Raw genomic sequence first — 13,065 nt, 5'->3', positions numbered from 1 at the left:
GTTATTTATTGTGTGTGCAAAACATCTGAAAATATGATGTTAAATTACCTTAAAGGAGTTCTCCAACTGAAATCTTTTATCCCCCGCTGTGCCCGGGCTGTAAAACTATACATAATAAACTTTCACTTACCTGCCTACGATCCCCCGTTGTTCCGATATTGCCACTCAGAATCACTTTACTAAGTTAAAGTGTCCCAAGATTATAACAACATGAAGTGAGACAGGTCAGATTTGAAATATGGGCCTTGGTATTAAAGGAGAACTGCAGCGCAACACTTTCACCTTCCTACATTCCGTTGGAGTTCCCAGCGGCGGGACCACAGCGATCAGACATCTTATCCAATATCCTTTGGATAGGGGATAAGATGTCTAGGAGCTGAGTACCAAGGAAGCATGCGGAGTGCTAATGGCCTTTTTGAATCTCCGTTTTACACCGGAAGCGGTGCCTCTCCCTGAGAAAAATACTCATCCCTTTTAGCTAGTCGCTACAGGTCTCTCATCCTCAGCCAAGCCAGAACACCCTGCTCTGTACTGACGAGGGGCAAGCACCCTGAAACAGCTGTCTGCAGATGGGTCCTCTTCCCTTCTGGGGACAACTCTGCCTTGGCATAAATCCCAATTCGCTTCTGGGACTTTGTAGCCAGAGCTGATCAGAGGGCACGTTACCTAATATGGTGGTGTGATGAGAAACTTTGCATACTTCATATATACTGTGTATATATATATATATATATATATATATATATATATATATATATATATATATAATATAATGTATATATTTAAATGTGTGTGTGTACGTATGTGTGCATGTTCCAGCATCACTTTCAAATGGCTGAAGATATTTTGATAAAACTTGGTACACATGTTACTTATATGTCAACTACAAACATAGGATAGAAAAATTAACCATTACCCACCCCCATTTGTGAGGGTCAGGGTTTTTGTTTAAAGTCCCATACAAGTCCCATATATCATATTTTGATGAAAATTAGTACACATGTTACTTTTATGTCAACTACAAATATACAGTATGATAGTTAAATTAACCCTATCCTACCCCCTTACATGAAGGATGGGGTTTTTGTCTTAAGTCCCATGCAAGTATTTAGGACTTCCAGTACCTTACTCCAAGCTCTGCTCTGCTCTGCATCTCCTTGTGAGTGCGTGAGTCCAACCACACCCCATCTCGCAAAACCACACCCCATTTTGCAAAGCCACACCCACCATTTAAGCCACACCCTTTTCATTTTCTACCCTTTTGTGCATTGTTCCAGCTTGCAAGTCATGCTCACATCCATAAAACCATGCCTCCTTCTATTTTCGGTCTGCAATCTCTTCATCACAACTCAGTCCCACCTGAGGAAGGCATATGAGGATGGGATAAGAGGTCGGGATATGAGGTCAGGATATGAGTTCGGGGATATGAGGAAACGGATATGAGGACGGGATATGAGGAAAGGAATATGAGGAAAGGGATACAAGGAAAGGCATACGAGGAAAGGCATACGAGGAAAGGGATATAAGGAAAGGCATACAAGGAAAGGCATACTAGGAAAGGGATACGAGGACAGGATATGAGGTTGGGATGTGAGGTCAGAATATGAGGACAGGATATGAGAATGGGATATGAGGAAAGGGATATGAGGACAAGTACCTCATCCCATGTTGCTTTTCCTCCCCAAGAAGGATTAGGTAGGAAAAATTGGGCAACGCTGGGTACTCGGCTAGTAATAAACAAAAATGTACTGAAAATGAAAAAGACATTGCTTTGAATTAGGGTTCAACAGAATTATTTTGAAACACAAAATAATGAAACTGCCCTGGTCAAAAATGATGATGTCCCTGAACTAAATATATTATTGAACAATCTTGAGGCACTGTAATGAAGGGATTAAAGCAACTCTCAGTGGGCCTTTTGCACTTTTGTATAGTTGTCTTGCCAAAAAGCTCCAATTTTGTATTATTTTTCAGAGGACATTCTCTCAGAAGCTTTGTGGCTTTTCAATATGCATTATGGCAAATTTCAGTCTCGCTTTTTATGATTTGCTTTTAACAGTGGTGTCTTCTTCAGACATATTCCATCAAAGGGGTACTCTGCCCCTAGACATCTTATCCCCTATCCAAAGGATAGGGGATAAGAAGTTTGATCGCGTGGGTCCCGCCACTGGGCACCCCCTGTCATCTGGTGCACGGAGTGAACTTCGTTCCATTCCTGATGACTGGCGATGCGGGGGCTGGAGGCTCATGACATCATGGCCCCACCCCCTTGTGACATAATGCCCCGCCCCCTCATTGCAAGTCTATGGGAGGGGGCATGGCGGGCGTTACGTTACCTTCCATAGACTTGCATTGAGGGGGCCAGGCCGTGACGTCACAAGTCTCCAGCCCCTGCATCGAAGTTTGCTCCGTGCACCAGATGATAGGGGGTGCTGCAGGAGAGATCGCTGGGGGTCCCCAGTGAAGGGACCCCCGCGATTAGACATCTTATCCCTTATCCTTTGTATAGGGGATAAGATGTCTAGGGGTGGAGTATGCCTTTAAATCCACTTTGACTTAAACGGGGATGAATGGTTTGATATGACAATGATGTACCTCTAATGCCTGAAAGTTGTTCTAGGCTCTTTATTTACCATTCATATTATCCATTTCTTCCATATGTCATACATTTTCCTTTTGTGGCCACATCCAAGGATTTTGGCTACAGTCTAGCCTCAACCTTTAACATGCTTGTCTATAATTTTCTTTCTAATCTTTTGAGACATCTCTCTTCTTGTCTTTCTGTGGTCCATGTTCAATGCTGTACAAACCATGATACCAGAAAATACAGTAACTTTCCACCTTATCTATAGACTGATTGATTACAAGTTTGGAGACTCCTGTGGCGCTAATTGGGTCACAGGAGTTTAGTTTATTCCCTTCCCGACCCATGACCTACATGTACGTCATGAATTAGGTAAAGGGAATATGGCATGGGCCCACAAGTCGGGTCCATGTCAAAACCGGCTATTGGTAGCTGACATCTGATGGTAATGACGAAAATGGAAAATCGCTTAGGCTAGGTTCACATCACGATTTAACCATCGGATTAACGGTCCGTAAAATCAGACGAAATCGGATTGCAAAAAATCGTATACAATCGTATGTAAAAATGTCTTTGCTATCCAATTTTAAAATCGTATCCAAAAATTGTACAGATGAAAATTCCATCCGATTTTCAATAAAAATCTGATCCGGTTTTTAAAATTAATATGTATGCCAATGGCAATAAAATTAAGTGTATGTGTTTTGAAGTCTACTGCGCATGCATACTAAAAAATTGTGTGCGATTAATCTGATAGAATCGCACAATCACACGATTCCATGCGATTTACATAGACATAAATAATAAATAAAAATTGGACACGATTTCAATCAGATTTTGAATCTGGACGAAAAATCGTGGTCAACCACGATTTTACCTCTGATCTTAAATCGTGCAAAATCGGATGCGGATCAAAACTGATGCATTTGTTGTCTATCATTAATGAATGGAAGTAAATAGATACTACTTGGCGTGCAGATTTGTACGATTTCAAAGTTAAAAATCGTGAGAAGAAGTAGGTAGAAGCAAGGCAGGAAAAGGACCCTTTATATTGGCGCTGCTGACTCAGGTATGAAGGATGAAGTGAAGCCAGAGGTGATGCAAAAGTCCTCAGCAGGACATTTTATTAATAGAAAATAAAAAAAACGGACATATGACGCATTTCAGGAGGATCCCTCCCTTCCTCAGATCAGGGTGAGAAGAAGTAGGATGGTAAAATTGTGATGTGAATGCACCCTTACCTCTGTTCCTTGAGCTTCCATGAATCTGCCATTGTTAAAGGCTGCCTTAAGCAGCCCTTAGCAGTCAGGTGCTGGTTACATGGGTCAATGTAGTGCAATAGTATTACATTGATCTGTGTGAGCCATTTACTGCTGGCTTATGATAAGTAAAAAAAAAATGTTCTTTCAAAATATTAAAAACAGGGCTTACACAATACAATCCTACCTGGTTGTTTAAATGTACACCAAGAAACTGAGAAACCTAATGTATAGAAATAAAAAATGTTCTCCTAGATAATCTGTAGCTGCACTGTTGAGTTGCAAAATTACCTTTATCACCAGGTTGTTTCATTTTGATTCCACTGCGGGCGCCCAATGTAGATGGAATACACTTCACTGGTTTCTTGATGTGAGTGTTAGTAAAAATCCTTAAACCAGTATACTATAAAAGACAAACAGAAAGGTTTGTAATACTACTGTTGGTAACAGTAAGGGTAAACATATTATGGTAAGTAGAGAAAACTCTACTTTTTAAAATCCTGGTCAAATTAAAAATGCCAAATAATAATCTGTCAGTGTACAAATAGCATTGCCAACAGTACTTTATAACACTAAGAATATTTTACAAAGGCATCAAAGATCTGCTCTCTTAGACTAAGTTTCCACAGTTTTTTTTCTGGCAGTTTTTTAAAAACTGCCACTGCAGTTTTTGAGCCAAAATCAGAAGTGGATCCATAAGGGAGGAGAAATGTAAGTCCTTCCTTTATATGTCCTATTCCTTTTGAATACACTTTTGGCTTTGGCTCTAGTGTTGCTCACGAATATTCGCAATTCGAATATTCATTGCGAATATCGCATATTCGCGAATTCGCGAATATTACAGATTTCTCAATAAAAATTCGCTATTACGAATATTCGTCTTTTTTCAAACTGTTTTAAAAACTGAGCACATTGTAGGGATCTCCTTCGACTGATAAATGCAATGCTTGTATCATTTCATTAAAGACCCAGGGATGAGACTGGGAGGAGAAGGGTTTACGCATGCGAATATTCGGCCCTACTTATGCCTGTGAGCCAATGAAAGTTATGCAAGCACAGTTGTCAGAGCTTAGCAAGGTCCCTACCAACGTCCCTCGCATGATGTTATAGCACGCATGCGCAGACGAGCAAAATTTCGGTATTAATTTCGAATATCAAAATTTTGCAATTCAAAAAACGTCACTAATATAGTGAATATTCGAATTTAACGAATATGGTACGAATATTCGTCCTCATATTCGCGAAATATTGCAAATTCAAATATGGCATATGCCGCTCGGCACTATTTGGCTCAAAAACTGCAGTGGCAGTTTTCCAAAAACTGCCAGAAAAAAAAACAAGTGGCAACTTAGCCTTAATGTTAGAGATAACAGCAGGTGGGATGAAAGGGGTTTTCACAGATAGTAGACAGTGAGAGAAGCCTGGAGGGCAGCTCAGACAGGCTGGAAAGAGATGGGAGAGAAGACTCAACATAGTCTGAGGGGGAGAGACAATTAGGCTGTGTACAAATATGGAGATACTTTAGAGCTCATGCAGGAAAGGCTTTCCAACAGGAAAAAGGTTTCCAGCTTCCAGAAAAAAATATTATGTTAAAACTTTAATTAATGCCAATGCATTTCGGACCATTAGGTCCTGAGTCATGGCACTATGGCTTAGTGCCATGACTAAGGACCTAATGGTCCGAAACGCGTCGGCGTTTTATTTTTAACTCACTGGGTGTGTTTTTTTCTTTCATGTGGAGTTATAAAGGATTTAATTAAAGTTTGGACTTTTAACATAATATTTTTTTCTGGGAGCTGGAAACCTTTTTCCTGTTGGAAATCCTTTCCTGCATTGCATCTATACCAAGGATACGGCTCGGCATTTTTCCTGGCCTCCGGTATCTACCTGAGTGCATAGCCTGAGGTCTACAAGAGCGGTGAGCTGGCTATTGATCTTTTCTCTTTGACTGTGTTCACATTAGAGCTCATACTACACACTGTAGAGGCTGTACTATTTTTAATAAAGACCTATGGAGATATTGTTTTGCAAAGTACAAATCACTAAAAAATTGCTTTTCAAAGATGTCCATAGCCTTTCAACAAATATTACTTCAATGTCCCAATGAAAATCCTGTGGAGCCTGTATAGTTGGATGAATCGGGGCCTTGTTTTGTGTGTCTTATCTATTTGCACCATTATCTGCTATCTTTATGTGCTGTATGATATACACTTTGGTTTAGCTGTGAGCAGGTGGTTCACTAATCCACCTAGGTGGGGAAACCTTCTAGAAGGAGAACATAAAGCTTTCTGTAAGGAAGTTTAGTCAGTCAAGAGCCTCTCTAGTGAGGGGTTGTTAGGCAGCCTCTCAGACATGCCTGCAAGTTTTGCTCACCAATGGGGGGGGGGGAGGGTGGACGGCAGCAATCCCTGTGAGGCCTGGGATCTGTGGGGAGAGTTATTAGCACATCTTATTACTAACTTGTTTGTTGTGGCAACACATCATGGAAAATTAACCCTTTCACTGTTTTCCAGTAGCTAGTGTAACTGTGATCTCTGCAAGGAAGCTGTTTAAGGGTTAAATAACTATAAATGGGGTATTGTTACAGATCTGAAAATCTGTTATTTTGTTAGACATATATTGCAGTATCTTACCATAAATATCCTTTCCACGTCCAAAAAATGAATAAATGGCTCCATTTCAGGAATGGTATTCTCCGGGCATTGGTGTCTTTCATGTACCCCTAGCCCCCCGATTCCTGGCAAACTCATATGTAGAGATTGCAACATTTCTTTCTGCAAGCAAGACCACAATAGCAATTGGTTTGTGCTATTTTGTAATTTTCCACCTTAAGTATTACATTACATGTTAATATCTGCACAGTATATATGTACATACATTGTTCCACCAGGCACAAGAAGCTTATGCTTAGGGTGGCCCTGCCGGAGCGGGGGCAGTGGATTCTCAAAATACAGTTCTACACTGAAAATGGACTCTCAGTGGTGAGCAATGTGACGGCTACAAATTATTGATCTTTTAACACAAGTAGTTTCTCCACAGAAAGTTTTCTATCCAAAAAATAAAAATAAATCCTAGCAAGTAAATTTTGCTAGGATTTACCTGTCAGACACTTTGCAAAAATATTCTTTTTGTATTTTTTTTATTTTTTATTATTCTAACTATAGTCTTCAGCAAGCCTTCCTATCAGGAAAATACTCTGTAAGTATCACAAGTGCTGTATCCCAGAGCAACTCTTCTGAGGCTATAGGGCTGAGTGTTGGATGAACTCAGATGAACTCTGTGTTATAGCATGGTTTTGTTATACCTTTTGCTGTTGCTGTTTTGATACCACATTTTGACAGGTAACAAAAGGTTAACCTGAACACAACACTGAGGGTCTATTTACATGGCAGAATTTCCGCATGCGGAATTCCGCACAGGTTCTGCATGTGGATTCCACCTCAAATTAAAGCCTAATAGACTTCTATGGGATTCCGCACTCCCATTTACACTTCTAGTTGGTTTCTGGATTGTGGGGATTTTGTGCGGAATTGGTGCGGAATCCACATGCAGAAATTCTGCCGTGTGAATAGACCCTTAGGCTCATACACAGTTGTGTAAAGACATGTGAAGAGTTCTAGGCCAGGGAGATGTTAGAATTACAACCTCCCCTCCTACCCAGCAGAGTAAGGAATAAATGACCTAGACCTAGTCCTATTCTAATGGAAGCATTTAAAATAATATAGAAAAGGAGAAGCTCTTTGTACTACAGCCTTCATGAGAGGGACATCCTACATGTACTTAATAGCACTAACCTAACTAACTAAGTCCTACAGGAACACATGGGAACTGAGTGCCTGCACTTTTTTTTTATCACAGCAGGAACACATTCCCATTAGCAGGAGTCCTGCAGGACCAGCCCTTGAGTAGAGATCTTGGGAAAGTTCCCACTTTTTTTTCCCCAGGACTTGACCCCTGCCTAAGACCTTTTTGTGTCTCTGACTGCGCCTAGAGACTTGTAGCTGCCTAAACTACTAGATTAAGGGACCTGCATGCCTCAGAGCGAACTGCAGCACAATTGTGAGTAAAGTTACTTTCTGGGACATCACTGGGAGCCAAGCAGTGACAATAGCTTCTTCACAGAGGGAAGAAGACTAAGTAGAGAGACTATGATGCGCACCACACGTAGCAGCCAGACATCTCCACACTAGCTAACATCTAACAGGTAACACTTTTGCGATAGTCTGCAAGACTATTGCTAAGAATAGACTGTGCCTCCATATTGGATGAAGTTATTTCAAATTAAAGACCTGTTTGCATTCTGTATTTCACCACCAAGGCCACCCCAACTCCCACCAAGCTTATCACACTGCCATATATGGTATGCCCCGGGGGAACCCATCATCATCAACCACCATTTGTAAAGATCCCCTTTAGCTGTACGACCATAAACTCCTTGTGCCTTGTGACCACTTTATTACAGGGATGTGAAACTAACTGGTCTCAGCCAAGACACAGGAGCTTTCCTGTCTGTCGTTGCAGCTTACACTTTCCCTAGTGTTGCAGTCTATACATGTGTATGATACTATGGAAATTACCTTTTTTCTGTTAATTGTTCAAGTATTTTTTTATTAGTACAAGTGTGCTTAGGAATAATAGTATTGTTGGTCTAATTTAGGGGTAGGGAATATTTTCTCTACCGAGGGCCATTTGGAAATTTATGTGATCATTCATGGGCTGTAAAAAAATTTAAAATTAGCTGCTATATTTGGTCAAACATTTCATTACCTCATCTCTAATGTGATGGCTGGAACGGCTTCTTTTTGGTGAGGCATGTGATGTTAGCTATGAAAACAGGTGTAGCTTGTAGCTTCTGGGCCCCGATGCAAAATTTGCAACAGGGCCCCATATGCCAATTATAATACTGATCTCTTATGGAGAAGATGTGCTTTGGGGCCCTGTTAGGCACCAGGGCCCGGTGCAACTGCTACCTCAGCTACCTCTATAGCTACACCCCTGGCTATGATATAACCATGATGTTGCTACTCAAAACTGCTTTGAAAGGTTGAGAGTTGGTCATTCTGGGGGTAGCTTCCCTCTTAAGGTAGTATACCTCCCTCCCCTTGTATGAAGCTTACTCTCTGTATTTAGTAACCCCCCATATGTAGCTTTCCCCCTGAATGTAGGACCCCTGAAGGTAGTTTGCCCTGTGTAGGTAGAAACTCCCTACAGGTTGTTTGTCCCCTGTATGTAGTTTCACTCTGAAAAGTAGAACCCTCTGTAGGTAGTTTGCCCCTGTATGTAGGAGCCACTGCAGTTAGCTTTTCCATGTAGTTAAGGCCCACTGCAGTCTGCTTGCCCCTGTAGATAAGACCTATTTAGCTAGCCTGCTTATTTAGATAGGACTCCCTGTAGCTAGCTTGTCCCTCTATGTAGGACTTCCCTGAAGATGTTAAGAAAAAAAACACATACTCCCCTCAGCTCTCCTGCAGTCCCCATCGGGAGCGTATCTACCTTTGGGGCATGCACGATGGTCCCATATACAGGTCAGTGTTCATCCTAGGACACCTTTTGGCTGGTATATGCCATAGGTGTCCTAACAACTGATCGCCATCTTCCCCACCAGACTGCAGTGGAACCTCGGAGGGTTCTCACAACACTCTGGTTTGGAAAACCTGGTGGGCCAGATAAAATGAAGCAGCGGACTGTGGGCTGCAGGTTCCCCACCATCTCTGGTCTAAAAATATTTTTGCTGAAACTTCATGTAAACACTAATATACAAGTGAAGTAATACTTACATATTGTGATCGTAGTGAGCTTTTTTCAGGAATTTGAAGTAAATGTCCTTTGTCCACAGAACGTATAGAGCACAAAGATCCAGCAATTGCTGAGACTTCCAAATTTACACTTGCCCCAGGAAGGACCTGTTCTTCTGAGAATTTAAGTTTTACCTGTACAGTAAATGATGAGAAGTTATAAATTAGGAACCTAGAAATATAAACGTTTCTTGGCAGAAAAAGACCACCTGTTATTGCCCTTATATTATTTCTTTTTTTTTAATCTTAGGATAGATATATGTTGTCCCAGGCAGGTGTGGATTTACCAACCACATAACAGACCCCATTGACGTTAATAGAATCCATCAATATTTTCCAATTATCACTTGTTAGGTCTCCATTGTAAGAAAAAAAAGACAAAGTCTGTAAATGTAAGTGTAAATAAAAGCTGTTCATTCTTTATGCAGTTTGAACTGTTCTCTGCTGGGTCCCGCTGCTAGCAAACAGCAGTGGTGATGTCACTAAGCTCCGCCCATGCTCCAAGTCGGGCCCGGAGCTAGGAGATTCCGGAGAGGATTGCTGGAGAACGACAGCACGGAACGGGACAAGGTAAGTCCCGCTGTCACCAGTGTTATGCCTAATGGGGGGTGGGGGTTGCGATGTATGACAGAAGGTTTGAAGAAGACCAAAAACTATTCCTCTTGGACCACAATTTCAGGCCCCACATTAGGTACAGTATAACACTGTATGAGTTTTGTTTGGTCTGAAGTTTTCCTTTAATCTGGACTCTTCAGAAGGGAAATAGCCTCTTATCTCTTAATCTGACTGCTGACCCATTGCAGAGTTTTAGTCGTGAACAATGAAATAATTATTAGAATCATAATCTACAGGTTCAATATGGTAGTGCTTGATTATCTGAAGAAATTGACTGTAATGGTTTAAAGGGGTTATCCAGGAAAACAACTTTTCTTATATACATATATATATGTATATATTTATATATATATATATATATATATATATATATATATATATATATATATATATATATATATATATATATATATATATATATATATATATATCAACTGGCTCCAGAAAGTTAACAGATTTGTAAATTACTTCTATTAAAAAATCTTAAACCTTTCAGTACTTATGAGCTTCTGATGTTAAGGTTGTTCTTTTCTGTCTAAGTGCTGTCTGATGACACCTGTCTCTGGGAAACGCCCAGTTTAAAAGCAAATCCCCATAGCAAGCCTCTTCTAAACTGGGCGTTTTCGGAGACAGGTGTCATCAGAGAGCACTAAGAAAGAAAAGAACAACCTTAACTTCAGAAGCTCATAAGTACTGAAAGGATTACGTTTTTTTAATAGAAGAAATTTACAAAACTGTTTAACTTTCTGGAGCAAGTCCCCATAGCAAAACTATCCTGCTCTGGACAGTTCCTGACATGGACAGAGGTTTCAGCAGAGAGCACTGTGTTCAGACAGAAAATAAATTAAAAAATAAAATAATTTCTTGTGGAGCATACAGCAGCTCAGGGGTACTAGAAGGATTAAGATTTTTGTAATAGAAGTCATTTACAAATCTGTATAACTTTCTGGCAGCATTTGATAAAAAAAAATAATAATTGTTTTCCACTGGAGTATCACTGTAACCACTTAAGGACCAAGCTCATTTTGACCCTAAAGGGGAAAACTTTTTTTTTTAATCAACTGATGCCAGAAAGTTAAACAGATTTGTAAATTACATCTATTAAAACAATCTTAATCCTTCCAGTACTTATTAGCTGCTGAATACTACAGAGGAAATGGTTTTCTTTTTGGAACACAAAGCTCTCTGCTGACACCATGAGCACAGTGCTTTCTGCTGACATCTCTGTCCATTTTAGGAACTGTCCAGAGCAGCATATGTTTGCTATGGGCATTTTCTCCTACTCTGGACAGTTCTTAAAATGGACAGAGATGTCAGCAGAGAGCACTGTACTGTGGTCATGATGACAGCAGAGAGCTCTGTGTTCCAAAAAGAAAACCCTTTAAGGACCAGGCCAATTTTATTTTAGCATTTTTGTTTTTTCCTCCTCACCTTCTAAAAAATCATAACTCTTTTATATTTTCATCCACAGACTAGTATGAGGGCTTGTTTTTGGCGCGAACAGTTGTCCTTTGTAATGGCATCACTCATTTTACCATAAAATGTATGGCGCAACCAAAAATATACTATTTGGGTGGGGAAATTAAAAAGAAAACTACAATTTTGCAAATTTGGAAGGTTAATTATTTACGGTAAAAATTACATGTTCTATATTCTGTGGGTCAATGCAATTAAAATGATACCCATGATTACATACTTTTCTATTACTGTTGCGCTTTAAAAAAATCGCAAACTTTTCAACCAAATTAGTATGTTTAAAATCCCTCTATTTTGATGACCTATAACTTTTTCATTCTTCCGTATGAGCGGCAGTATGAGGGCTTATATTTTTTTCCGTCATCTGTACTTTTTATTGATACCACATTTGTGGATAAAAAACTTTTATAATTTTTTTTTTTTCTTTTATGTTCACGCCTTTCACCACACTGGATCCTTAAAGGGGTACTCCGGTGAAAAACTTTTTTTTTTAAATTAACTGGTGGCAGAAAGTTAAACATATTTGTAAATAACTTCTATTAAAAAATCTTAATCCTTCCAGTACTTATTAGCTACTGAATGCTACAGAGGAAATTCCTTTCTTTTTGGAACACTGATGACATCACGAGCACAGTGCTCTCTGCTGACATCTCTGTCCCTTTTAGCAACCATGCATAGCAAATGTATGCTAAGGGCAGCATGGTGGCTCAGTGGTTAGCATTGCTGCCTTGTAGTGGTAGGGACTTGGGTTCAAATCCCAATAAGGACAACCATAAATAAAGTGTTATTATTATTATAATAATGTCAGCAGAGAGAACTGTGCTCGTGATGTCATCAGAGAGCATTCCAAAAAGAAAATAATTTCCTCTGTAGTATTCAGCAGCTAATAAGTACAGTAATGATTAAGATTTTTTAATAGAAGTAATTTACAAATATGTTTAACTTTCTGCCACCAGTTGATTTAAAAGAAAAAAGGTTTTAACCGGAGTACCCCTTTAACATTATATTTTAATAGTTCGGACATTTACGCACGTGGCGATACCAAATACCAAAAAATGTTTACACTTTTTGGGGGTAAAATGGGAAAAAGGGACATTTTAAATTTTTATTGGGGGAGGGGGTTTTTCAAATTTTTTTCCCTTTTTTTAAAAACTTTTTTTACTTCTTTTTTTTTTTTTTTTTTTTTTTTTACACTTTTTATGTTCCCATAGAGCAGTGTTTACCAACCCGGTCCTCAAGGCACACCAACAGTCCAGGATTTTAATTTTTTCCCTGTTCTATTCCCATGGAGTAACTGAAAAAACCCGGAATGTTGGTGTGCCTTGAGGACTGGATT

At 39.7% G+C, this 13,065-nt stretch overlaps 1 pseudogene; it reads right to left on the bottom strand.

Annotated features, from left to right (window-relative positions):
- LOC130283127 (alpha-2-macroglobulin-like) overlaps nucleotides 1-13,065 on the bottom strand; it is a 198,526-nt pseudogene that overhangs the window by 86,838 nt on the left and 98,623 nt on the right.

The sequence above is a fragment of the Hyla sarda genome, chromosome 7, assembly GCF_029499605.1.
Source record: "Hyla sarda isolate aHylSar1 chromosome 7, aHylSar1.hap1, whole genome shotgun sequence".
Lineage (NCBI taxonomy): Eukaryota > Metazoa > Chordata > Amphibia > Anura > Hylidae > Hyla > Hyla sarda.
The sequence above is the reverse complement of the archived record's forward strand: the minus strand, read 5'-3'. Positions and strand labels throughout refer to the sequence as shown.